The 16,617-nt window shown below is 42.9% G+C and overlaps 1 protein-coding gene and 1 non-coding gene across 6 annotated transcripts in view; both read left to right on the top strand.

Moving 5' to 3' along the window:
- The window catches only part of KCNS3 (potassium voltage-gated channel modifier subfamily S member 3), a 47,336-nt gene that overhangs the window by 25,561 nt on the left and 5,158 nt on the right, over positions 1-16,617 (top strand). For 4 of the 5 annotated variants that reach the window (XM_070451422.1, XM_070451416.1, XM_020910129.2 and 1 more), the window contains one exon: positions 6,152-6,335. The gene's annotated coding sequence lies outside the window, so the exon portion shown is untranslated. Of the gene's footprint in view, positions 1-5,190; positions 5,247-6,151; positions 6,336-16,617 lie in introns of those variants that run through there. The other variant, XM_070451428.1, reaches the window with a different exon arrangement.
- Positions 15,200-15,271, top strand: TRNAG-GCC (transfer RNA glycine (anticodon GCC)). The gene has a single exon. It is a non-coding gene; the product is annotated as a tRNA-Gly (tRNA).

Genomic DNA, 16,617 nt, shown 5'->3' with positions numbered 1-16,617 from the left:
CTCTGTCTCAGACTTGCAACTTCAGAAACTCAGGTGTCCCAGAGCTGAGTAAATAAACTTCTGTTTGCTTTACTAAGTTCCACTCTTTAAATAGAAGTGGCAGACAGAGTGGACACTTGTGTCAGCTGCATAGCTTATTTGCTCTGTGTTGACAAGGAAACTGGGAACTGAAATCACCAGCAGGTGCCTCAAGGAGCTGAGTCAGAACAAGGGGAGATTTGGGGGTATGTAAAATGGCAACCCACTCCAGTATCATTGTCTGGAGAATCCCATGGACGGAGGAGCCTGGCAGGCTACAGTCCACTGGGTCGCAAAGAGTCGGACACGACTGAGCGATTTCACTTTCACTTTTTCAGTTTCAATGATATCTGAGACTCTGAGCTCTGAGACTTAAAACCCCACTCAAGATATATCATATCAGTGTTGGAGATGCTGTGTCTTCAGGATAAAACTCTTATCCTATAGAAAGTGCTGGAATGGGTCTTGGCAACCAATTTTGATCTTTGATAATTTCTTTCTCTGCTTCCATTGCTGATCCTCTGCCTTTCATTATCCATATTGATTCTTTTAATTAATTTATTCTTTAGTCTTGTTGGTTTGGGGGAGAGGAATTGGCTAAAACCAAAAACAAAAACCTGTCAGGTGTTATTGTATAACAGAGACAATTAATTTGAAGATTGATATTAGGACACTGTCCCTAACTGCAGGCTTCTCAATCTTGTGGGTGGCGCTGAAGTGACAACATTTCAGAAGAATGTGAGCAGGGCAGTGACAGGTGCTCTCAGCATTCTCTGCAAACACAGAGGACACAGACCTAGGCTGCAGTGTCACTTATAGTGTCTGCTTTAAGTTCTCAGGCACTGGTTTTAAAGGTTAATTTTGGGAGAGCAGCATTATTCCTGTGATTCTCTGGGAGAATGACGCAGGGCATTGTTATCAGTCTTGTGTACCGTCTGCTCGTCCGTTTGATGCTCCTCGTTCTGTTCCAAGATTGGATGTCAGGCCTCTGGGTGATGAGAGAGTCTGATCTACCGCTCAATCTTCACCTTTCCCCTCTCAGTATTGGAGGCGGTCATTGTGTTCATTTTTGAAAGCTGTAGTCAACCCAGCAAGAAATACAGCCAGGCTGGACGGGAGCCCAAGGATGCCACCAAGGGTCTCCCTTTGTCCTGTGAAGAGAGGAATTCTGCGGAGGCTGGAGATACTTGAATGAGCTTGATGTGTTTTGCCAGGATCCTACTGAATCATTCAACAAAGTCAGAAACCAGTATAAGTGCAAAATCACGAATGCTCTAGTCTTTTTTTTTTTTTTTGAACAGTTACACACAGATAGGGATGATGGGAACACAGAAACAGAACCTTTGGTGGGATTGTTCGGCAGGAAGAGGGGAATGTGTCAGATGTACACATTTTTCTTCCCCTCAAACCTGCTGGTTTGGCCCATGTCTGCCCTCTCTCCCAATCCTTCCTTAATTTTCCCCAAAAGCTAGAAGAGGATCTTGATTTTCTATACTCATTGAAATCAGGCAGACCTACCTGAGCTTGAATCCCATCTCTGGTACTCACAGGTGTGGAGCTTTGGGCAAACAGTGTCTTTGAGCCTCAGTGTTCCACCAGTAAAATGGGAAGGTTCCTGGTGTGTGGTAGGGACTCGGAAAATGCTAGTTATCATTTTACATGGAGAGGTCACACCTAGTGTATGAATGCCGTAAGCAGGGGGTGAACTGACATAAATTCACATCAGTTCAGTTCAGGTCAGTCACTCAGTCGTGTCTGACTCTTTGCGACTCTGGACTGCAGCACGCCAGGAGTCCCTGTCCATCACCAACTCCCGGAGTTTACTCAAACTCATGTCCATTGAGTCGGTGATGCCATCCAACCATCTCATCCCCTGTCATCCCCTTCTCCTCCTGCCTTCAATCTTTCCCAGCATCAGGTTCTTTTCCAGTGAGTCAGTTCTTCGCATCAGGTGGCCAAAATATTGGAGTTTCAGCTTCAACATCAGTCCTTCCAATGAACATTCAGGACTGATTTTCTTGAGGATTGACTGGTTGGATCTCTTTGCAGTCCAAGGGACTCTCAAGAGTCTTCTCCAACACCAAAGTTCAAAAGCATCAGTTCTTTGGCACTCAGCTTTCTTTCATTGTCCAGTTCTCACATCCATACATGACCACTGGAAAAAACATAGCCTTGACTAGATGAACCTTTGTTGGCAAAGTAATGTCTCTGCTTTTTAACATGCTCTCTAGGTTGGTCATAACTCTTCTTCCAAGGAGCAAGTGTCTTTTAATTTCATGGCTGCAGTCACCATCTGCAGTGATTTTGGAGCCCAAGAAAATAAAATCTGCCACTGTTTCCACTGTTTCCCCATCTATTTGCCGTGAAGTGATGGGATCAGATGCCATGATCTTAGTTTTCTAAATGTTGAGCTTTAAGCCAACTTTTTCACTCTCCTCTTTCACTTTCATCAAGAGGCTCTTTAGTTCTTCTTCACTTTCTGCCATGAGGGTGGTGTCATCTGCATATCTGAGGTTATTGATATTTCTCCCAGCAATTTTGATTCCAGCTTGTGCTTCATCCAGCCTAGTGTTTCTCATGATGTCCTCTGACTATAAGTTAAATAAGCACGGTGACAATATACAGCCTTGATGTACTCCTTTTCCTATTTGGAACCAGTCTGTTGTTCCATGTCTGCTTCTAACTGTTGCTTCCTGAACCTCATACAGATTTCTCAAGAGGCAGGTCAGGTGGTCTGGTATTCCTATCTCTTTCAGAGTTTTCCACAGCTTGTTGTGATCCACACAGTCGAAGGCTTTGGCATAGTCAATAAAGCAGAGATAGATGTTTTTCTGGAGCTCTCTTACTTTTTTGATGATCCACCAGATGTTGGCAATTCCTCTGGCTTTTCTAAAACCAGCTTGAACATCTGGAAGTTCACAGCTCATGTATTGCTGAAGCCTGGCTTAGAGAATTTTGAGCATTACTTTGCTAGATGAATGCAATTGTGTAGTAGTTTGAGCATTCTTTGCATTGCCTTTCTTTGGGATTGGAATGAAAACTGATCTTTTCCAGTCCTGTGGCCACTGCTGAGCTTTCCAAATTTGCTGGCATGTTGAGTGCAGCACTTTCACAGCATCATCTTTTAGGCTTTGAAATAGCTCAACTGGAATTCCATCACCTCCACTAGCTTTGTTCGTAGTGATGTTTCCTAAGGCCCACCTGACTTCACATTCCAGGATGTCTGGCTCTAGGTGAGTGATCACACCACCGTGATTATCTGGGAAGATCATCGTGAAGATCTTTTTTGTATAGTTCTTTTGTGTATTCTTGCCACCTCTTCTTAATATCTTCTGCTTCTGTTAGGTCCATACCATTTCTGTTCTTTATTGAGCCTATCTTTGCATGAAATGTTTCTTTGGTATCTCTAATTTTCTTGAAGAGGTCTCTAGTCTTTCCCATTCTGTTGTTTTCGTCTATTTCTTTGCACTGATCACTGAGGAAGGCTTTCTTATCCCTCCTTGCTGTTCTTTGGAACTGTGCATTCAAATAAGACTGAGACAGAACTATGTTTGAGCATCTCCTGTGGAGGTATGGGTTGGCAGTGTCTGCCGCAGGGACAGGGGCTCTGGGTGTGGGTATGGCATAAGTCCTCTTGGATGAGGTCATTAATCCCAGTATAGAGCTGCCAGAACTTACATAAATTCATATAGAGAAGAATTGACTGATTTTACATGTTTTCCAAAAACCTAGTCTTTTGGACAGAAATCATGGTGAGGGGAAATGAGGCAAGGTACAAGAATTCTGATTTTCAGGGGAAGAAGAGAGAAAAAGACAGCCTAGGATGTTGTTCATGCATCAGACATTGATGCCCACTGGGCACCAGTTTCTGTAAAAGTGATACGTTTGGGTAAGGTCACAGTCTGTCTCTGGACCAGTTCCATCCTGAGAAGGTGATGAGCCAGTGCCCAGCAGTGCTGAGGTTTCTCAGAAGTGCTGAATAGCCTGAGGACTTTGTTGATTTTTTTTTTCTTCAGAAATTAATGTAGTCATATCAAAGCTGTTTGTAGTTAGTTAATTATCTCCTAGCCAGATTAATCTTACCTTCCTTTAAAATGTGCTACTTTTGGAAAGGTGTCTGGTAGGGAAAGGAAGCCTATATTTGTGTGCTGTACCCTTTAAAAAAGGCACGACATTTCTACATTTCATGTGGAACACAAATATCTGAGGCTAACCCTTTGAGGTGATGCTGGGAGGCCGTGGAAGAGGAGAAGGAAGAGGAAGATGAGGAGGAGGAGGGGGAGGATGGTAAGGAGGCAGAGGGAGAGAATAAGGAAGAGGAGGAGGTGGAGAGGAGGGAGGGGAAGGGGGAGGGGAAGGAGGGGGAAGAAGAGGAAGATGAGGAGGAGAGGGAGGACTGTAAGGAGGAGGAGGGGGTGAATAAGGAGGAGGTAGAGGGGGAGATGGAGAGGGGGAGAGGAGGAGAAGGGGGAGCAGAAGGAGGAGGAGGAAGAGAAAGATGAGAAGGAGGAAGGGGAGGATGGTAAGGGGGAGGAGGGGGAGGATAAGGAAGAGGAGAAAGTGGAAGGGGGAGGGGGGAAAGGAGGAGAAGGGGGAGGGGGAGGAGGGGGAGAATTAGGAGGAGGTGGAGGGGGAGATGAGGGGGGGAGGAGGCAAAGGGCGGAAGGAAAGGAGGAGGAGGCTAGCTCCTGAATTTTATTTATCCGTGTTGAAATTTCTCTACCTCTTTGCCAAGGGTCCCAATCACAGAAGTTCAGTGTGGGTAGAGCTGCACTTTTTCTGTATCCTTCCTCGTTGTCATCTCTATTAGAGGTGGAAATTTGCTGCAGGGTTGCTCTGGCCCTTGTTGGGACCGGCTTGTGGTTCCTGCTTTGCTTCCCACCCCATTGCCCTGTGGATGTTGGTAGGACACCTCCACGTGTTTGTTCTTTGGTTTGGGTCCTGTGGGCTCCGAGATGGGGGAGAGGGCAGGCGCTGCATCTTGTCTATAATCCCAATGCCCGGATAACATCAGGCAGCGCTTCAGCTATAATGAAAGTTTGCAGTGACTGACACAGCTGGAAGCATGTCTTTCACTTCTTTCTGAAGCTCAGGATCAATCCTTTCTTCTTTATCTTCCCCATTTCCCCTTTGAACTTAGCATTGATTGGAAAACATGAAAATCGATAGGTAGATGCTTAGATACTACCATGGGAAGGCACCACCATGAGGCAAGGCTTACCTTGTTGGTAAGTAAAGTTTTTTTTTTTTTTTTGGCTTTCTTTAATTTATTCAGAGAGAAAAAATGAAGTTTATCCTCTTATTTTCATATTAACTCTCCCTCATACATAACACACACACACGCGCGCGCGCGTTAACTAGAGAACTTTGATCTAGCATGTGTAGTCATTTCTGATCTGCAAAAGACGACAGTGACCAATGAAGCAACATTGAATTCGGCCAGCCTTTGAAACCTATTGATTTCAAATTAGAGAAGCAGTATTCATTCTGTTACTGCAGTCACACTCAAAACTTGGTCTCTAATATGGATTAAAGGTATTCAATTATAAGTTTATAAATATGTTGTTGTTGTTCAGTTGCCAAGTCATGTCTGACTCTTTGTGACACCATGGACTGCAACAAGCCACGCTTTCTTGTCCTTCACTATCTCCCGGAGTTTGCTCAAACTCATGTCCACTGAGTTGGTGATGCCTTCCCACCATCTCATCCCCTGTCACCCCCTTCTCCTGCCCTCAATCTTTCCCAACATCAGGGTCTTTTTATAAGTATATCCTTGATGAATTAGCTAGGAGAATGATGCTCCTGGAAGAAACAGTGTGGGAGGTGAGTGACTAACATCCTAATTCTAGGACCTCATGTTATGGATGTTTTGTTGGCCTTGGGGTCAGTGGAGATGCCCCAGGTGTCCACTCCAGTCAAGATCTGAGTCCTGGAGCCTGAAAGTGGTTGCGAATCACTTTGTGATGTCTCTGGAGCTATGTGACCAAGGGGAGTGATGGGTCCCTGGGAATTTGACTGGGCTCTACGATAGGAGTCTAATTAGTAAAATGCCCAGAGGATTGAGTCTGAGATAAAACTTCTTGGATGTGTTTTCTCCTTAAAGTTACAACATGACTGATACTTTCTTCCGCAGGTGAGAGTGATTTCCCAGCGATTGCTTCGGCCGTTGCAACCAGAGAACAGGATTCCTTTTGGCCACTAAATGCCTCTGTACCCCACACTTGGCAGTGAAGGGAGAAGGCCGGAGCTTCTTGGATGATGATGGACATTCCGCTGGGCAGGATGAGGGCAGAGTGTGTGACATCAACACCACAAGGGTAAGAGCTGCCTGTCTGGTGTTTTCTCTGATACCAGTGTTTACCAAAGGAAAAGGAGAAAAACCTAGTGACAGAAATGAAGGTTAAACATCCAGGAGACTCTTCTGTTTGTAAAAATCCATGGGGCAGTTGGGGTAGATGACTGAGGAAGGAGGGGAGAGGGCAGGCCTGGAAGGAGTGGGCTGCTGTGTGCTGGGAGACACAGCAGGTCAACTTTAGAAGATCCTGTTGTCCACGTGGCCCACCCTCTTTTGTGGTTTGTAGTTCAGACTTGAGGAAGTGACACTCCTTACTGTGACAAGGTTCCATTTGTGTCCATTTGAGTTAGCTTGGCCTGAAATGAGTGCTATGGTGCTGGAGCTGAGAAGAATCTCACTCTGGTCCCAGATTGAGGACTTATTGGCAGTACTAGGCCTGGAGACACATTTTTGCTTGAGCTCTATTGGTGGCTCAGATGGTAAAGAATCTGCCTCCAGTTCAGGAGACCCGAGTTTGATCCCTGGGTTGAGAGGATCCACTGGAGAAAGAAATGGCAACCCTCTCCAGTATTCTTGACTGGGAAATCCCATGGACAGAGAATCTTGGTGGGCTACAGTTTATGGGGTCCCAAAGAATTGGACACAGCTGCACAACTGACACTTCCTATAGTGTTAAAAACTTTTTGGATCAATTCTGATTTATGTTGAGATATCCCACATAAAAATTAGGATTTCTGGGTTTTCCAGGAACACTGTAAGATACACCCAGATTGGCCTTCTGTTCTCAAAAAGGACTCATGCTGAGCAGCCTTTGTCTCTGAGATAACCTGAGTGGATCACCACAGTCCCACCCAGCCCACTTCATTTGTGTAACTTGTTCGGTTGTTTGGTCACTGGAGGCGTGTCATTTCACCATGCCTGATCTACAGCCTTCTGCTAGCTCTTTCACAAAAACAGTGGGTTTTTTTGTTTGTTTGTTTTGTTTTTTAAAAAACAGTTTACAGAAAAACTGTGCAGAAATTGCTGAGTTCCCATGTATACCCTCCCCTTATCCACACAGTTCATCCTACTTTTAACATCTTGCCTTGGTGCAGTGTTTATTACAATTGATAACCAATACTGACATTATTATTGACTTAAGTCCATAGTGCATATTAGGGTTCAATCTTGGTGTGGAACTTTCTATGGGTTTTGACAAACATATAGTGGCATGTATGGACCGTCACAGCATCATATAGGATAGTTTCACTGCCCCCAGATGCTCTGTGCGCAATCTGTTCACAGTGATAGTTTTTATTGATTCTTCCAGATCAAAAGGAGTATCTTTCACTAGACCATGGGCATTACTTAGCATAAGGGGCTGGGGCTGTTGTGATGACAAGACATGGTCCCCTGCATGGAAAAGCTTGGAGTCTGGTGACAGTAATGGTCAGAGTTGTGGAGGATAAAGAGAACTATAAAGGCAATAAAGAGAAGGATAAAGAGGGTAAAGATAACTATAAGGATATAAAGATAACTAAGGATAAAGAGATCTATAAAGGCACTGTAATCCCTTGGGGGTGGGGCAGTGCAGATAAAAATGCACCTGAAAGGCTATGGGAGAAGGGGAACAGAGCTGGGAAGTAAGGGCAGGGGGAATGATTCATGTGGTGCAGATGGGTTCAGTGCTCCAGCACTCCACCTCTGGACCTCATCACGTCACCCTGACAGCTGTCTTTAGGGTCTTCTCCAGTGAGTTGGCTCTTCACATCAGGTGGCCAACTGTCTGCATGAGGGTTCCTCTAAGTAATGTGACTCAGTTGGAGATGTGATGAGGTAGCTACTGGAGAGTTAAGTCTCCTGTCTTGTGGCAAAGTCCACATTTTTCCACTTTCTGGTTGAATATCTTTCACCTCTGGTTCTTTCCTTTTTACAAATAGGACAGATTTCTGGCTTTTGGGTTCACTGAATTAGGCTTCTAAAGCAGCTCTCCTGCTTGGAGATGAGCTGGGTGAGTTACAGGGATCCCTGGAGTTTGCAGAGGGAGTGAGCCATTCTAAAAGGAATCCGGAGGAAGTGAGCACCTTTCTAGTATGACTGTCCAGATGAAGGTGGCAAGAGAGAGAAAGGAGTAGGGGCAGGAACAAGGAAGTAGGGAGACTCACCTTTTTGTTTTTTGTTTTTTAGTTCTGCCTATTTATTGCTACCAACCCATCTCCCTCCACCCCCCTCAAAATGCGTGTGTGCTCAGTTTTGTGACTGCGTGGACTACAGCCCTACCAGGCTCTTCTGTCCATGGAATTTTCCAGGCAAGGATACTGGATTGGGTTGCTGTTTCCTTCTCCAGTTCAGTTCAGTTCAGTCGCTCAGTCGGGCCCGACTCTTTGCGATCCCATGAATCGCAGCACGCCAGCCCTTCCTGTCCATCACCAACTCCCAGAGTTTACTCAAACTCATGCCCATTGAGTCGGTGATGTCATCCAGCCATCTCATCCTCTGTCGTCCCCTTCTCATCCTGCCCCCAATCACCCCCCAGCATCAGGGTCTTTTCCAATGAGTCAACTCTTCACATGAGGTAGCCAAAGTATTGGAGTTTCAGCTTCAGCGTCAGTCCTTCCAATGAACACCCAGGACTGATCTCCTTCAGAATGGACTGGTTGGATCTCCTTGCAGTCCAAGGGACTCTCAAGAGTCTTCTCCAACACCACAGTTCAAAAGCATCAATTTTTCGGCACTCAGCTTTCTTCACAGTCCAACTCTCACATCCATACATGACCACTGGAAAAACCATAGCCTTGACCAGACGGACCTTTGTTGGCAAAGTAATGTCTCTGCTTTTTAACATGCTATCTAGGTTGGTCATCACTTTCCTTCCAAGGAGGAAGCGTCTTTTAATTTCATGGCTGCAGTCACCATCTGCAGTGATTTTGGAGCTCAAAAAAATAAAGTCTGACACTGTTTCTACTGTCTCCCCATCTATTTCCCATGAGATGATGGGACCAGATGCCATGATCTTAGTTTTCTGAATGTTAAGCTTTAAGCCAACGTTTTCACTCTCCTCTTTCACTTTCATCAAGAGGCTTTTTAGTTCCTCTTCACTCTCTGCCATAAGGGTGGTGTCATCTGCATATCTGAGGTTATTGACATTTCTCCTGGCAATCTTGATTCCAGCTTGTGCTTCTTCCAGCCCAGTGTTTCTCATGATGTACTCTGCATATAAGTTAAATAAGCAGGGTGACAATATTCAGCCTTGATGTACTCCTTTTCCTATTTGGAACCAGTCTGTTGTTCCATGTCCAGTTCTAACTGTTGCTTCCTGACCTGCATACAGGTTTCTGAAGAGGCAGGTCAGGTGGTCTGGTATTCCCATCTCTTTCAGAATTTTCCACAGTTTATTGTGATCCACACAGTCAAAGACTTTGGCGTAGTCAATAAAGCAGAAATAGATGTTTTTCTGGAACTCTGTTGCTCTTTCGATGATCCAGCGGATATTGGCAATTTGATCTCTGGTTCCTCTGCCTTTTCTAAAACCAGCTTGAACATCTGGAAGTTCTCGGTTCATGTATTGCTGAAGCCTGGCTTGGAGAATTTTGAGCATTACTTTACTATCTCCAGGGGACTCTTATCTTACTCTCTTATTTATTTATTTTTTTTTCCATTTATTTTTATTAGTTGGAGGCTAATTAGTTTACAACATTGCAGTGGTTTTTGTCATACATTGAAATGAATTAGCCATGGATTTACATGTATTCCCCATCCCGGTCCCCCCTCCCACCTCCCTCACTCTCTTATTTTTGAAATAAGGTTTTACATGTATCTTATGCTTTGTGTTTTCAGAAGACTTTTGTTTTTGTTATCGTATCATCGAAGTGTGTACATCATGTTTTATTGATCAAGAACCTCCCATCCAAGGTCACAGACCTGGGAATTGGCACTTCAGGCACAAGTTTTCAGAGTCTTAACCTTGTCTTCTTTTCTTTAGGTGCTTCTGATAGTTCAGCCTGGATAAGGGGACCTGATGGGTTGATTTCTTTCAGTGCAACAATTAAAAGTTGGGTTTGGGTTATGAATCTTCTGAATTAGGGTGACCAGGGACCTATGCCACTGGTGTGTTGTCAGCTGCACGTAATGCTGTTGGAACACGGATGTGGAATAGACCAGGAGGGAGTTTCCTTGCTCTGCTTGGCCAGTGGGACTCACTTTACATCCAGGCTTCCTCATGGGCTGGGAAGAGCCATTTGGAAGACTACTGGGGGGATTGGCTCACTTAGAAGCCTCGGGATACCCAGGTAATGCTGATCCCTGCAAACAAAGACTTAAATCTAGAAGGCTCTTTGAGGCTTTATATGGCCTGCACATTAGCTCTGGGCATGTCCTTCTAGGTGTCTCATAAAGAGCTATTTCTTTCTCAGGATTGTGCTGTAAAAAGATACTCTGATCCACAAAGATCTGAATCAAGGACCACTAGCATCTCCATTTCCAAATCCACAGGTCAAGGTGGACCATGCAATGCCTCTGACATTTCATTATACTTTCTGCTCCTCTGTGACCCAACATTGACTTCTAATTTTCTTTTCCTTACATGCTACCCACCCCAGTGCATGGGGAGCTTGCTCTGGGAGAAGGTCCTCACCAGGGAAGGCTCCTGCTGAGAGGATGCTCAATACTTGGGTGTGGATGGAATTTAGGTTTTCACTTCTGTTTACATGTGTTTCATTTTATTTGGAATATTCTCACACAGCACGGCTGGAAATAGAATTTAGCATGATGGTAAAGAATCCGCCCACAGTTTGCAGGAGACCAGGGTTTGATCCCTGGGTTGGGAAGATCCCCTGGAGGAGGGCATGGCAACCCACTCCAGTATTCTTGTCTAGAGGATTCCCATGGACAGAAGAACCTGGTGAGCTAGAGTCCATGAGGTCACACAGAGTCGGACATGACTGATCGACTAAGCACAGCACAGCACCCTTTTAAAAAACATATGATTTTTCTTTGAAAGTTAATAGAATGAAATACAGCTTTTCCAGATGATTATTCCAAAGACGGCATTATTAATGCAGAGAAATGCCCCCCTCTTCTCCCTCGATGATAGAACTAATGTAGATTTTGGACAAGTGGGAAGGACAGAAGAATCTAGGGCTTTTTTTTGTTTGTTTGTTTGTTTACTTTTATGGAATTGATTTTAAAGAGTGGTTCTGCCCAATAAAGCAAGTAGAAGTGGCTTGTATTTGTTATTCCTTTCTTACTTTTTTGAGCAAATCAAGTGCATTATCAAAGCCACCTATGCACATGTGTGCATGGACATGTCAACCTTTAAAAGACACAGTTTTGAGAGCATTTATAAAGTGAGTTTGAGAGCATGAAGCAGAGTGGTAAGAGGTTAATGGCTTTGGAAAGGCTTTATAGATACCACTTAGAGAGAGGTAGATCAACGTGGTGTTTAGTTTAAGCTGCCAGAGAATATCTTGGAGTTTTGACATCTTTTTTCTTTCTTTTCAATCTTACAATCACCATGAGTGATTTGTGTTGATAGTAGACAGGAGGATTGATGCAATGAAGTGAAGCTCTTGAGGAAGAAATGAAAATAGCACTTGAGTTTTCTACCTCATGGCCAGATGCCTTTGGTACACATAGATGTGCCTGATCAGAGACCGCATGTATCCTTGACATGCTAGTACCAAATCCCTTACCAGAGTATATAGCATTCTTTATTGAGGCTGACTGATAAAATATATAAAATTGAAGACCAATCAGTTAAAGACCTTCTTCCTTCCAGTTAAAAAAGTTAAATGTTTGAAGCATAGTGGAAAAAGTTTGCCCTATAAATCTGTATAATGTTGGCTAAATCCTGAGCCTTAGGTTTCTCTATTTGTGACATGGGGTATAAGATCTACCGCTAGGACTGTGGGAGAAGTAAACGAAGTCATTCATTCAGTGATAATTACTCATTGTTTATATTGAGGTACTATGTGAGTTGCTGGGAATTAAAGGGTGCACAATAATGTATATGAAAACATGTATCACAGTGCATAGCCACATAAGGTACTTAATAGATTTTTCTTAAAACATTTTTTGATGGAGAATTTTAATATGTACAAAAAAGGAGAGAATAATTCATTAAATTCCTCTGTACCTGTCACTCAGCTAAAATAATTGTCATAATTATTAATTCATAGCCATCTTGTATGATCAGTGACTCCTCCCTCTCCTCCCAACCCCACACCAATGAATTATTTTGAAGTAAATTCTCAATGCAGTAAAAATTTATCCATAAAATCTTAGCATATATTTCCAAAAGATAAAGGTTTTTTTAGAGCACAATTACTATACCATTAACACATTGAAAAATTGAACAATTATAGTTTTACGTTATCAAGTGTCTAGTTTAGTGTTCAGATACTCCTGATTTTCATATATATATTTTTGAAAGCATTTGGCTAGCTTGAATCAGTATCCACACAAGCCACACACTGAATCTATTTGATGTGTCATTTATTTGATCCATCATTTGTCCTGTATAATTTCCCACAGTCTGGTTTTTGCTGATTGCATCCCTATAGTGTCTTTGAACATGTACCTCTGAAATATCCTATTTGATTTTAACCGTTAGACCTAGAGCTAGATCAAATTTATGTCTTATTTTATTTTTTGGCTGGGATAGTTTAGAATTGTGTATGTATTTGCATCAGGAGGCACATTCTGTCCTGTCTCTTTTCTTTACACTGGCTTGAACAGTGAGTTCAGGTGTTGTTCCTCTGAACTAACCATTGTGGAGTTCCCTATTCGGTTTTTAACTGGGTTTTAGCAGCCGTTTATGAGCACACTCAGATCTGTTATTTTATTATGAGTTGCACAATGGTGAGATTTTAATTCTATCATTCCTTCACTGTTTTCCAAATTGGTCACACCATTTTCCACTACAACTCATTATGCTTGAAGATTCTGATTTCTCTGCATCATCACAAACACTTACTGTGTTATAAGACTTGTATTATTATTATTTTTTGATTCTATCCATCCTAGTTGTGTGAAATGGTATCTCACTGTGACTCTGACTTGTGTTTCCTAGTGAACAATGATGTTGAACATCTTTTCATGTATTTTTTTTTTGCCATTTATATATCTTTGAAGAAATATCTGTAAGATCCTTTGCCCATTTATCTTTTTACTGTTTTAAGAGTTTTTTTATTTTTTAAATCTATTCTGGATTCTAGACTCCTATTAGATCTATCAAGTCAAGTCAAGTGTTAGTCACTCAGTTGTGTCTGACTCTTTGCGACCTCTTGGACCACCAGGCTCCTCTGTCCAAGGAATTCTCCAGGCTAAGAATTCTGGAGTGGATTGCCATTCCCTTCTCCAGGGGATCTTCCTGACCCAGGGATTGAACTCGTGTCTCCTGCATTGGAGGCAGATTCTTTACCATCTGAGTGAGCCCCACCCAGCGAAGCCCAATAACTTGCAAATATTTTCTCCTAATTTTTGGGCAGTTTTGCTCAGTATTTCCAAATTCTCCTTCATAAGAGTTTCCCTTCATTTTGTTTTCCAGATTGCAGTGTGCAAAAGTAACTGCTTCCCCACATACTTAGTAATAGAATATGTAGCTGAATTTTTGTATTTTTTTCCCATTTTGGTATTAGATGTGATTTGTTGTTGATTAGTCGCTAAGTCATGTCCGACTCTTTGTGACCCCATGGTCTGAAGCCCTCCAGGCTCCTCTGTCCATGGGATTTCCCAGGCAAGAGTACTGGAGTGGGTTGCCATTTCATTCTTCAGGGGCTCTTCTCGACCCAGGGCTGGAACTCACGTCTCCTGCTTGGCAGGTGAATTCTTTACCACTGAACCACCTGGGGAGCCCGTTAGATATGATACTGCTCCGTAATTTTAATGTGCATTTATCTTACTATGAGCAAGGTAGAACATTGTTTTCCTGTTTTAAGACCCATTGACATTTTTTTGGTAAACTGTCTGTTCATATCTGGCCCATTTTTCTATATTGTTTTTCTCTTTTTCTTCTCTGTCTAAAGCCTTTTATATGCTAGGTACATTAACCACTTGTCTGTGATATAAGTGGCAAATATTTTTTTAACATTGCTTATGGCATGGTTTTCTATACCAAACTTTTACTTTTATATAATCAAAACTTTTTTTTTGTATATTTAGTCAAAATTAAAGAGATTTGTCTCACTTATAGAGGAATTGACCCAAATCTTTATTTAGTATGTGTATAATTCTCTAAATATGGTTCACACTATATGTATATTATATACATTCCTTTATAGGTACATTTACGTATAGCTTCATGTATAAAATATATATATATATATATATAAGGTACACTATAAGTATATATTAAATATATATATGAATGTATAAATATACCTTTGACACATAGTATTTTCTGAATGGGGGTGAACAATGCTGTTAAATGCTGGTGTGAATATAGCAGTCTTGCAAATGTTCATTATCTGCTTTCCTTACTTACCTCTTCGAGTGGGTGAGCCAGCACACTGCAGAGCAGGGAGCCCTGGCTTGAGTTTTGCTCTAAGCCTTAATAGCTGTGTGATGCCCATCTCTTCTAACCCTGCTTCCTCACCTGCAAAATCTCAAGGTAATAGTGAGGAGCAGATGATACAAGGACTGATTGTAATTGGCCAGGGACTAGCTTCATGTAAGGGGACTTTGCTACAGTTTATAAAGGTGAGGTCTTCTTCTTCCCTGCTCTCCATAGGCTGCTGTGGGCCAGACGCAGCCAAGGAAACCAACAATGTACTCTGTCCTCTGAGCTGAAGCATTTGATCTGATATAGAGATGCTTTCTTTTTTCTCTCCTCTAAAAGTCGCATAATGAGATATCCCTGGTTTTGTGATAAGTGTTGCTATTGTGATTAGGCTTTGTGGAATGGGGGCTTCCCTGGTGGCTCAGTTGGTAAAGCATCTGCCTGCCAAGCAGGAGACCCAGGTTTGATCCCTGGGTTGGGAAGATTCCCCTGGAGGAGGGAATGGCAACCCATGCCACTATTCTTGCCTGGAGAATTCCATGGACAGAGGAGCCTGGCAGGCTATAGTCCATGGGGTCAAAAAGAGTTGGACATGACTGAGCGACTAACACTTTTTGTGGAATGCGTGGGCCTCAGAACAGGTTCCTTTTTATTGGCATAGAGTGAATACAAAACAAGGAGGACAGAACAGGAAGACGGCTATTATGGTTGATAACAATGTTCTTTGGAAAAGTGATTTTGGAACAGTTGGGAAATGGATGGCACACTCTCTGATTATGAGACTGACTTCAGCAGGTTGTATCATGAAGGGAGACTGTGGCTTTCAACCATTGTGGGGTTCCGGGAAAGCCAGGGAGATAAAAAATAATCCACCAGGAGAAAATGTCCATGAAACCCTTAATGCTAGCTTAGCTAAAACTCGTTCCTTGGAACATTTTACTCTTGTACTTGCCATGAACATAAGCCTGCTTTCAGAGATCTGAGGTTCCATAAATATTTGGACCACGCCATGAGCTCTGATTTAGGCCTTTCAGAGAAGATCTTTAACTAAAAATAGAAAGCTGAGGCAGGAAAAAATCATGTCTTTCAGAGAGGTCAGCACATCTGTGAAGTGTTTTGCTATGCTAGGCTGTGGTCTCTGGTTTCACGGGAACATTGTCAGTGTTGGTGCGTCCATAGCAAATGGAGCAAATAGCCTTGTATTCTCTCTCACAGTGAGCTTCCTCCTAGGGTGGATGGCAGAGGGCTGTGTTTTCAGACTGTGTTCTCTGGAGTGTCCTTTTCAGAGGTGGAATCTCTTGTCTCGCTGACAGCTTTGTCTCTTTGTAAACATAAGGACAAGAAATTCCTCCCTGACCTTTATGTTTCCTCTAATGATGTCATCCAGTTGTGAAGAGTTGAAAACACATCTTCCTTTTGACTTTCTTCTTCCTTATCTTTTTCTTCCAGTCAATGACCAAGTCCTCTTGATTCTACTTTATTTTTTGTTCAGTCACTAAGTCGTGTTCGACTCTTTGCAACCCCATGAACTTCAGCATACCAGCCTTCCCTGTCCTTCGCTATCTCCCGGAGCTTGCTCAAACTCATATCCATTGAGTCAGTGATGCTATCCAACCATGTCTTCCTCTGTCACCCCTTTCTCCTCCTGCCTTCAGTCTTTCTCATGATCAAGGTCTTTTCCAATGAGTCAGCCCTTCACATCAGATTGCCAAAGTATTGGAGCTTCAGCTTCAGCAGCAGTCCTTCCAATGAATATTCAGGTTTGACTTCCTTTAAGATTGACGGGTTTGATCTCCTTGCTGTCCAAGGGACTCTCAAATCTTCTCCA

This window comes from Odocoileus virginianus, chromosome 2, assembly GCF_023699985.2.
Source record: "Odocoileus virginianus isolate 20LAN1187 ecotype Illinois chromosome 2, Ovbor_1.2, whole genome shotgun sequence".
NCBI classification, from domain to species: domain Eukaryota; kingdom Metazoa; phylum Chordata; class Mammalia; order Artiodactyla; family Cervidae; genus Odocoileus; species Odocoileus virginianus.
Note: the sequence above shows the minus strand (reverse complement) of the source record. Positions and strands in the feature narration are given on the sequence as shown.